We start from the raw sequence: 12,017 nt of genomic DNA, 5'->3' as shown, positions 1-12,017 counted from the left end.
AGCTGTAACTATGCACGTGCACTTCCACATTTTTCTTGAACTAAATTAGATGAAAAGTCATGAAAAGATTTCAGAAGAGGCTACCTTGTACTGCCATGAATATTATGGAAAATATATAGTTATGCATTTTTTTGTTTCATGTTAGATGTTTCAGACTTATCAGAATAAAATGAAAAGATAGGAAAGACTTTATTCATTTCCAACGTCTGAAAACATGACAGGGAGAGGACACGGAGAGGACAGGGAGAGGACACGGAGAGAGGACAGGGAGAGGACAGGGAGAGGACACGGAGGGGACACGGAGAGGACGGAGATAGGATGTGGAGAGAGGACGTGAAGAGGACACGGAGAGAGGACGGGTAGAGGACACGGAGAGGACGGGGAGAGGACACGGAGAGAGGACGGGGAGAGGACACGGAGAGAGGACGGGGAGAGGACACGGAGAGAGGACAGGGAGAGGACACGGAGAGAGGACGGGGAGAGGACACGGAGAGAGGACGGGGAGAGAGGACAGGGAGAGGACACGGAGGGGACACGGAGAGGATGGGGAGAGGACACGGAGAGAGGACGTGAAGAGGACACGGAGAGAGGACAGGGAGAGGACACGGAGAGAGGACAGGGAGAGGACACGGAGAGGATGGGGAGAGGACACGGGGAGAGGACACGGAGAGAGGACAGGGAGAGGACACGGAGGGGACACGGAGAGGAAGGGGAGAGGACACGGAGAGAGGACAGGGAGAGGACACGGAGGGGACACGGAGAGGATGGGGAGAGGACGGAGATAGGATGTGGAGAGAGGACGTGAAGAGGACACGGAGAGAGGACGGGTAGAGGACACGGAGAGAGGACGTGAAGAGGACACGGAGAGAGGACAGGGAGAGGACACGGAGAGAGGACAGGGAGAGGACACGGAGGGGACACGGAGAGGATGGGGAGAGGACGGAGATAGGATGTGGAGAGAGGACGTGAAGAGGACACGGAGAGAGGACGGGGAGAGGACACGGAGAGAGGACAGGGAGAGGACACGGAGAGAGGACGGGGAGAGGACACAGAGAGAGGACGGGGAGAGGACACGGGGAGAGGACACGGAGAGAGGACAGGGAGAGGACACGGAGGGGACACGGAGAGGAAGGGGAGAGGACACGGAGAGAGGACGTGAAGAGGACACGGAGAGGACGGGGAGAGGACACGGAGAGAGGACGTGAAGAGGACACGGAGAGAGGACGGGGAGAGGACACGGAGAGGACGGAGAGAGGACGGAGATAGGATGGGGAGAGGACGTGAAGAGAACATGGAGAGAGGACGGGTAGAGGACACGGAGAGGACACAGAGAGGACGGGGAGAGGACACGGAGAGAGGACAGGTAGAGGACACGGAGAGGACGGGTAGAGGACACGGAGAGGATGGAGAGAGGACACGGTGAGGACGTAAGAGAGGACACGGAGAGAGGACGGGGAGAGGACAGGTAGAGGACACGGAGAGGACGGAGCGAGGACGGGGAGAGGACACGGAGAGGACGGGGAGAGGACACGGAGGGGACACGGAGAGAGGACACGGAGAGGACACGGAGAGGACGGGTAGAGGACGGAGAGAGGACGGGGAGAGGACACGGAGAGAGGACAGGGAGAGGACACGGAGGGGACACGGAGAGGATGGGGAGAGGACGGAGAGAGGACACGGAGAGGACACGGAGAGAGGACAGGGAGAGGACACGGAGAGAGGACAGGGAGAGGACACGGAGAGAGGACGGGGAGAGGACAGGGAGAGGACACGGAGAGAGGACGGAGAGAGGACGGGGAGAGAGGACAGGGAGAGGACACGGAGAGAGGACAGGGAGAGGACATGGAGAGGACGGAGATAGGATGGGGAGAGAGGACGTGAAGAGGACACGGAGAGAGGACGCGGAGAGGACACGGAGAGGACGGGTAGAGGACACGGAGAGAGGACGGGGAGAGGACACGGAGAGAGGACAGGGAGAGGACACGGAGAGAGGACGGAGAGAGGACAGGGAGAGGACACGGAGAGAGGACGGGGAGAGAGGACAGGGAGAGGACACGGAGAGAGGACACGGAGAGGACACGGAGAGGACGGAGATAGGATGGGGAGAGAGGACGTGAAGAGGACACGGAGAGGACACGGAGAGAGGACAGGGAGAGGACACGGAGAGAGGACGGGGAGAGAGGACAGGGAGAGGACACGGAGAGAGGACGCGGAGAGGACAGGGAGAGGACGGGTAGAGGACACGGAGAGGACGGAGAGAGGACGGGGAGAGGACACGGAGAGAGGACGGGGAGAGGACACGGAGAGGACACGGAGAGAGGACAGGGAGAGGACACGGAGAGAGGACAGGGAGAGGACACGGAGGGGACACGGAGAGGATGGGGAGAGGACGGAGATAGGATGTGGAGAGAGGACGTGAAGAGGACACGGAGAGAGGACGGGGAGAGGACACGGAGAGAGGACGGGGAGAGGACACGGAGAGAGGACGTGAAGAGGACAGGGAGAGGACACGGAGAGAGGACAGGGAGAGGACACGGAGGGGACACGGAGAGGATGGGGAGAGGACGGGGAGAGGACAAGGAGAGAGGACACGGAGAGGACGGAGATAGGATGGGGAGAGGACACGGAGAGAGGACGTGAAGAGGACACGGAGAGAGGACACGGAGAGAGGACGTGAAGAGGACACGGAGAGAGGACGGGGAGAGGACGGAGATAGGACAGGGAGAGGACACGGAGAGAGGACAGGGAGAGGACACGGAGGGGACACGGAGAGAGGACAGGGAGAGAGGACAGGGAGAGGACACGGAGAGAGGACAGGGAGAGGACACGGAGAGGACACGGAGGGGACACGGAGAGAGGACACGGAGAGAGGACAGGGAGAGGACACGGAGGGGACACGGAGAGAGGACACGGAGGGGACACGGAGAGGATGGGGAGAGGACGGAGAGAGGACGTGAAAAGAACATGGAGAGAGGACGGGTAGAGGACACGGAGAGGACGGAGAGAGGACGGGGATAGGACACGGAGAGAGGACGTGAAGAGGACACGGAGATAGGACAGGGAGAGGACGGAGAGAGGACGTGAAGAGGACACGGAGAGAGGACGGGGTGAGGACACGGAGAGGACGGAGATAGGATGGGGAGAGGACGGAGAGAGGACAGGGAGAGGACACGGAGAGGACACAGACAGGACACGGTGAGAGGACATGGAGAGAGGACGGAGAGAGGACACGGAGAGAGGACACGGAGAGAGGACATGGAGAGAGGACGGGGAGAGAGGCTGTGGAGAGGACATGGAGAGGACGGGGAGAGGACACGGAGAGGACACAGACAGGACACGGAGAGAGGACGGGGAGAGAGGCTGTGAAGAGGACATGGAGAGGACGGAGAGAGGACGGACAGAGGACGGGGAGAGGACACAGACAGGACACGGTGAGAGGACACGGAGAGAGGACGGGGAGAGGACACGGAGAGGACACAGACAGGACACGGTGAGAGGACACGGAGAGAGGACGGAGAGAGGACGGGGAGAGAGGCTGTGGAGAGGACACGGAGAGGAGTATGTAGTATTAGTATAATACGGTAAGTGGTATGGTAAGTATGTAGTATTAGTATAATATGGTAAGTGGTATGGTAAGTATGTAGTATTAGTATAATATGGTAAGTGGTATGGTAAGTATGTAGTATTAGTAAAATACGGTAAGTGGTATGGTAAGTATGTAGTATTAGTATAATACGGTAAGTGCGAAGGTAAGTATGTAGTATTAGTAAAATACGGTAAGTGCGATGGTAAGTATGTAGTATTAGTATAATACAGTAAGTGGTATGGTAAGTATGTAGTATTAGTATAATATGGTAAGTGGTATGGTAAGTATGTAGTATTAGTAAAATACGGTAAGTGGTATGGTAAGTACGTAGTATTAGTATAATACAGGAAGTGGTATGGTAAGTATTTAGTATTAGTATAATACGGTAAGTGCGAAGGTAAGTATGTAGTATTAGTAAAATACGGTAAGTGCGATGGTAAGTATGTAGTATTAGTATAATACAGTAAGTGGTATGGTAAGTATGTAGTATTAGTATAATATGGTAAGTGGTATGGTAAGTATGTAGTATTAGTAAAATACGGTAAGTGGTATGGTAAGTACGTAGTATTAGTAAAATATGGTAAGTGGTTTGGTAAGTATGTAGTATTAGTATAATACAGGAAGTGGTATGGTAAGTATTTAGTATTAGTATAATACAGTAAGTGGTATGGTAAGTATGTAGTATTAATATAATATGGTAAATGGTATGGTAAGTATGTGGTATTAGTATAATACGGTAAGTGGTATGGTAAGTATGTACTATCAGTAAAATATGGTAAGTGGTTTGATAAGTATGTGGTATTAGTATAATACGGTAAGTGATACGTTAAGTATGTAGTATTAGTATAATACAGTAAGTGGTATGGTAAGTATGTACTATCAGTAAAATATGGTAAGTGGTTTGGTAAGTATGTAGTATTAGTATAATACGGTAAGCGGGATGGTATGTATTTAGTATTAGTATAATATGGTAAGTGGTATGGTAAGTATGTAGTATTAGTATAATACGGTAAGTGCGATGGTAAGTATGTAGTATTAGTAAAATACGGTAAGTGGTATGGTAAGTACGTAGTATTAGTAAAATATGGTAAGTGGTATGGTAATTATGTAGCATTAGTATAATACAGTAAGTGGTATGGTAAGTATGTAGTATTAGTATAATACGGTAAGTGCGATGGTAAGTATGTAGTATTAGTATAATATGGTAAGTGGTATGGTAAGTATGTAGTATTAGTATATTATGGTAAGTGGTATGGTAAGTATGTAGTATTAGTATAATATGGTAAGTGCGATGGTAAGTACGTAGTATTAGTATAATATGGTAAGTGGTATGGTAAGTATGTAGTATTAGTATAATATGGTAAGTGGTATGGTAAGTATGTAGCATTAGTAAAATCCGTTAAGTGGTATGGTAAGTATGTAGTATTAGTATAATACGGTAAGTGGTATGGTAAGTATGTAGTATTAGTATAATATGGTAAGTGGTATGGTAATTATGTAGTATTAGTATATTATGGTAAGTGGTATGGTAAGTATGTAGTATTAGTATAATACGGTAAGTGGTATGGTAAGTATGTAGTATTAGTATAATATGGTAAGTGGTATGGTAATTATGTAGTATTAGTATATTATGGTAAGTGGTATGGTAAGTATGTAGTATTAGTATAATATGGTAAGTGGTATGGTAAGTATGTAGTGTTAGTATAATACGGTAAGTGGTATGGTAAGTATGTAGTATTAGTATAATATGGTAAGTGGTATGGTAAGTATGTAGTATTAGTATAATATGGTAAGTGGTATGGTAAGTATGTAGCATTAGTAAAATCCGTTAAGTGGTATGGTAAGTATGTAGTATTAGTAAAATACGGTAAGTGGTATGGTAAGTATGTAGTATTAGTATAATACGGTAAGTGGTATGGTAAGTATGTAGTATTAGTATAATATGGTAAGTGGTATAGTAAATATGTAGTATTAGTATAATATGGTAAGTGGTATGGTAAGTATGTAGTATTAGTATAATACGGTAAGTGGTATGGTAAGTATGTAGTATTAGTATAATATGGTAAGTGGTATGGTAATTATGTAGTATTAGTATAATACGGTAAGTGGTATGGGAAGTATGTAGTATTAGTATAATATGGTAAGTGGTATGGGAAGTATGTAGTATTAGTATAATATGGTAAGTGGTATGGTAATTATGTAGTATTAGTATAATACGGTAAGTGGTATGGTAATTATGTAGTATTAGTATAATACGGTAAGTGGTATGGGAAGTATGTAGTATTAGTATAATATGGTAAGTGGTATGGTAATTATGTAGTATTAGTATAATACAGTAAATGGTATGGTAATTATGTAGTATTAGTATAATACGGTAAGTGGTATGGGAAGTATGTAGTATTAGTATAATATGGTAAGTGGTATGGGAAGTATGTAGTATTAGTATAATATGGTAAGTGGTATGGCAATTATGTAGTATTAGTATAATACGGTAAGTGGTATGATAATTATGTAGTATTAGTATAATACGGTAAGTGGTATGGGAAGTATGTAGTATTAGTATAATATGGTAAGTGGTATGGGAAGTATGTAGTATTAGTATAATATGGTAAGTGGTATGGTAAGTATGTAGTATTAGTGTAATATGGTAAGTGGTATGGTAAGTATTTAGTATTAGTATAATACAGTAAGTGGTATGGTAAGTATGTAGTATTAGTATAATATGGTAAGTGGTATGGTAAGTATTTAGTATTAGTATAATACAGTAAGTGGTATGGGAAGTATGTAGTATTAGTATAATATGGTAAGTGGTATGGTAAGTATGTAGTATTAGTATAATATGGTAAGTGGTATGGTAAGTATTTAGTATTAGTATAATACAGTAAGTGGTATGGTAAGTATGTAGTATTAGTATAATATGGTAAGTGGTATGGTAAGTATGTAGTATTAGTATAATATGGTAAGTGGTATGGTAAGTATTTAGTATTAGTATAATACAGTAAGTGGTATGGTAAGTATGTAGTATTAGTATAATATGGTAAGTGGTATGGTAAGTATTTAGTATTAGTATAATACAGTAAGTGGTATGGTAAGTATGTAGTATTAGTATAATATGGTAAGTGGTATGGTAAGTATTTAGTATTAGTATAATATGGTAAGTGGTATGGTAAGTATGTAGTATTAGTATAATATGGTAAGTGGTATGGTAAGTATGTAGTATTAGTATAATATGGTAAGTGGTATGGTAAGTATTTAGTATTAGTATAATACAGTAAGTGGTATGGTAAGTATGTAGTATTAGTATAATATGGTAAGTGGTATGGTAAGTATTTAGTATTAGTATAATACAGTAAGTGGTATGGTAAGTATGTAGTATTAGTATAATATGGTAAGTGGTATGGTAAGTATGTAGTATTAGTATAATATGGTAAGTGGTATGGTAAGTATTTAGTATTAGTATAATACAGTAAGTGGTATGGTAAGTATGTAGTATTAGTATAATATGGTAAGTGGTATGGTAAGTATTTAGTATTAGTATAATACAGTAAGTGGTATGGTAAGTATGTAGTATTAGTATAATATGGTAAGTGGTATGGTAAGTATGTAGTATTAGTATAATATGGTAAGTGGTATGGTAAGTATTTAGTATTAGTATAATACAGTAAGTGGTATGGTAAGTATGTAGTATTAGTATAATATGGTAAGTGGTATGGTAAGTATTTAGTATTAGTATAATACAGTAAGTGGTATGGTAAGTATGTAGTATTAGTATAATATGGTAAGTGGTATGGTAAGTATTTAGTATTAGTATAATATGGTAAGTGGTATGGTAAGTATGTAGTATTAGTATAATATGGTAAGTGGTATGGTAAGTATGTAGTATTAGTATAATATGGTAAGTGGTATGGTAAGTATTTAGTATTAGTATAATACAGTAAGTGGTATGGTAAGTATGTAGTATTAGTATAATATGGTAAGTGGTATGGTAAGTATTTAGTATTCGTATAATACAGTAAGTGGTATGGTAAGTATGTAGTATTAGTATAATATGGTAAGTGGTATGGTAAGTATGTAGTATTAGTATAATATGGTAAGTGGTATGGTAAGTATTTAGTATTAGTATAATACAGTAAGTGGTATGGTAAGTATGTAGTATTAGTATAATATGGTAAGTGGTATGGTAAGTATTTAGTATTAGTATAATACAGTAAGTGGTATGGTAAGTATGTAGTATTAGTATAATATGGTAAGTGGTATGGTAAGTATTTAGTATTAGTATAATACAGTAAGTGGTATGGTAAGTATGTAGTATTAGTATAATATGGTAAGTGGTATGGTAAGTATGTAGTATTAGTATAATATGGTAAGTGGTATGGTAAGTATTTAGTATTAGTATAATACAGTAAGTGGTATGGTAAATATGTAGTATTAGTATAATATGGTAAGTGGTATGGTAAGTATGTAGTATTAGTATAATATGGTAAGTGGTATGGTAAGTATTTAGTATTAGTATAATACAGTAAGTGGTATGGTAAGTATGTAGTATTAGTATAATATGGTAAGTGGTATGGTAAGTATTTAGTATTAGTATAATACAGTAAGTGGTATGGTAAGTATGTAGTATTAGTATAATATGGTAAGTGGTATGGTAAGTATTTAGTATTAGTATAATACAGTAAGTGGTATGGTAAGTATGTAGTATTAGTATAATATGGTAAGTGGTATGGTAAGTATGTAGTATTAGTATAATATGGTAAGTGGTATGGTAAGTATTTAGTTTTAGTATAATACAGTAAGTGGTATGGTAAGTATGTAGTATTAGTATAATATGGTAAGTGGTATGGTAAGTATGTAGTATTAGTATAATATGGTAAGTGGTATGGTAAGTATTTAGTATTAGTATAATACAGTAAGTGGTATGGTAAGTATGTAGTATTAGTATAATATGGTAAGTGCCCAGTGTGCTGAACGGCAGATCGCTCCTCAGAAAAGCTATGGATGGGTATTTGGGGCTGCCTCTCAACCCCGTCACATAAACTCAGATCCAGAATCAATATGCAATGTAAATAATGATGAGATACTTAAAGTTTAGGTACATCTATAATAAATTAGTTTAATTTTCAATATTTTTCATTGAATTTATTGTAATCTTTCAATGCATTTATTCTTCACTGAGGTGATGGGTATAATACAGAATAGAATATAGACGTATTTGGGAAATGTAGTAGTTGCAGCCTCCATGTACAGTATAAAATTACAAAGTCTTTGCAAAACGGCTGAGAAGAGATAAATAAGTTTGGTAACATTCTGTGATCTAAGACACAAGGAGGAAGCATTGAACAGTGTTATTGAGGTGGGCAGGAATGATTTCCTGTAACGGTCTGTGTGACAGCGAAGCCTTTTGGAAAAGACCCTCTGCTGTCTGACCAGTACAGGCTGGAGAGGGTGGTCAGGCTTTTCCAGGATAGACAGAAGCTTGGTGAGAGTCCTCCTCTCCACTACAGCTTCAGAAGTGTCTTGTCTGCAGCCGATGACAGAGCCAGCATTCCTGATCCGTTTGTTCATCCTGTTGGTGTCGCTGGCTGCAGTGCCCCCCACCCCAGCAGACCACAGAGGAGAACAGGGCACTGGCCACAACAGACTGGTAAAAGATTTCCAGCATCTTGCTGATCATGTTGAAGGACTTTCCTCAGGAAGTAGGGTCTACTTCTTGTACCCAGCTGTGCTGTTGGTCTTCCATGTCAGTCTGCTGTCGATTATCACAGCCAGATATTTATATCCCTGTACTCCTCCTTCTGTCCACCACTTCTACAGCCAACAGCAGCAGAGTCATCAAAACATTTCTGAAGCTGACTCTGAGTTATACTAGAAGTCTGAGGTGTATAAAGTAACCAGGAAGGGAGAGAGAACGCTTCCCTGTGGGGCACCAACAGTGCTCCTCACCCCATCAGACACATCCAGCCAGACCAACTGTGGCCTGTCCGTCAGGTAGTCACCCATCCAGGTGTGTCTCACAATGCAGGAAACAGAGGACCCGCCGACGCCCGTCAACTGCAGCGTCCCACCCAGTAATGAAGGCTGGATGGTGTCTCACAGCACCTCCACCTATCCAGGTGTGTCTCACAGCGTCTCCACCTATCCAGGTGTATCTCACAGCGTCTCCACCTATCCAGGTGTATCTCACAGCGTCTCCACCTATCCAGGTGTATCTCACAGCGTCTCCACCTATCCAGGTGTGTCTCACAGCGTCTCCACCTATCCAGGTGTGTCTCACAGCGTCTCCACCTATCCAGGTGTGTCTCACAGCGTCTCCACCTATCCAGGTGCGTCTCACAGCGTCTCCACCTATCCAGGTGCGTCTCACAGCGTCTCCACCTATCCAGGTGCGTCTCACAGCGTCTCCACCTATCCAGGTGTATCTCACAGCGTCTCCACCTATCCAGGTGTATCTCACAGTGTCTCCACCTATCCAGGTGTATCTCACAGCGTCTCCACCTATCCAGGTGTGTCTCACAGCGTCTCCACCTATCCAGGTGTGTCTCACAGCGTCTCCACCTATCCAGGTGCGTCTCACAGCGTCGCCACCTATCCAGGTGCGTCTCACAGCGCCTCCACCTATCCAGGTGCGTCTCACAGCGCCTCCACCTATCCAGGTGCGTCTCACAGCGCCTCCACCTATCCAGGTGCGTCTCACAGCGCCTCCACCTATCCAGGTGCGTCTCACAGCGCCTCCACCTATCCAGGTGCGTCTCACAGCGCCTCCACCTATCCAGGTGTGTCTCACAGCGTCTCCACCTATCCAGGTGTGTCTCACAGCACCTCCACCTATCCAGGTGTGTCTCACAGCACCTCCACCTATCCAGGTGTGTCTCACAGCGCCTCCACCTATCCAGGTGCGTCTAACAACGCCTCCACTACCATCCAGGTGGTTCAGCTGGTTGTGTTTTTTTAGGCACTGGAACAAGGCAGGAGGTTTTCCACAGCACTGGGACTCTATTTTGTCTCAGACTGGTGTTGAAAAGGTGCTGGAGAATCGGACATAGTTGTTCTGAGCAGGTCTTGAGAACTCTGGGACTGACACCATCTGGACCTACAACCTTTTTGACTGGCGCAGCTTAAAATCATGGCAAAACGGTGGATGTAGTTTTGCGTTGTGTAAATGACCAGTAGAACCAGTGCTCCAATTCAGCCCAAGTCATGGCATGTTTATTCTGCACAAAATGACATGGAATGCAGCTGTATGAGAAGCAGACAGCTGAGCCGACCCAGTACTTCTGCCCGTGACAAGAAACCCCGTTTAAGTCAGACAAGAGCGCGCAGCACATGCGGCGCCGGCTAGCTAACACACATACTGCTCGATATAGAGTTATAGGCTGTGTCTCAATTCGTTAGTGCATAGTTCGCACTACGCACTTTTTCTGTAGTGTGCACTACGGTGGGTAAGTGTTGTCCCAAATGGAACATGGACGTAGAGCACTAACCGGTAGTGACGAACTCGCATTTGACCACAATTATTCTGCTGCCAAAAGTAAAACAAAGCTCTAAATAAGGAGAATGAATTTGCTTCTCATGAAACTACATCGTATTAAAGGTGACGAAGGATCCTCCTCCGATTGGCTGAACATGAGTTGGTACGTATATTTATTTATTTCTAACGTGTATGACCCGCTGCATACGTACCCAGAGCGCGGACCTGTTGCCAGTCCCGCTTCATTGTTGGCTCATCGTTTCAGAGACGGTTCGTCCCACTAAATTCTTTTTAGGAAGTTGTAATAAATAAATGAACAAATCCAGCAAACATAACTTTATGTACCATATCATCATATATTATGGCCTACACTAGAGGGATCTATCTCAGTTGTTAATTATATAAAGCAACACTAGACTGTCATGTGTCTCTGCATGTCTCCCACAGGCTTATTAGTATCATAAAGTGCAAATCAAAACACTAATAAAACAGCTTTTAAATATGCAAAGATATTATCAGTATAAAAATGTCCTTTACATGAAACACATGTTTTAACTGGTGTTTACTCTGATGCTGTGCACATCTGGCAACAGGAAAGGGATTATAAATGATAATGTAGGGAATGTAATGCTGTAAAGAAGATGCTCAGACACAGAGATGCAGCAAAGTTGTTCTAGAAACATTTTATTGAATCCTTTATTGAATCTCCTCCTGCTTGTAGCGGTCCATCTTCCTCATGACGCTCCTCAGGCAGCCTGTCTGAACCCACCTGCAAGCTCGCTTCACCTGCTGCCTGTCAGAAGCCAGGTGTGTGTGGAGAGGTCTTTCAGGATCCTAGAGACCAGGTGGAGGTCCGTCTTTCAGGATCCTAGAGACCAGGTGGAGGTCCGTCTTTCAGGGTCCTAGAGACCAGGTGGAGGTCCGTCTTTCAGGATCCTAGAGACCAGGTGGAGGTCCGTCTTT

Source organism: Telmatherina bonti (genome assembly GCF_933228915.1).
Source record: "Telmatherina bonti genome assembly, chromosome: 8".
NCBI classification, from domain to species: domain Eukaryota; kingdom Metazoa; phylum Chordata; class Actinopteri; order Atheriniformes; family Telmatherinidae; genus Telmatherina; species Telmatherina bonti.
This window is presented reverse-complemented; position numbering follows the sequence as displayed.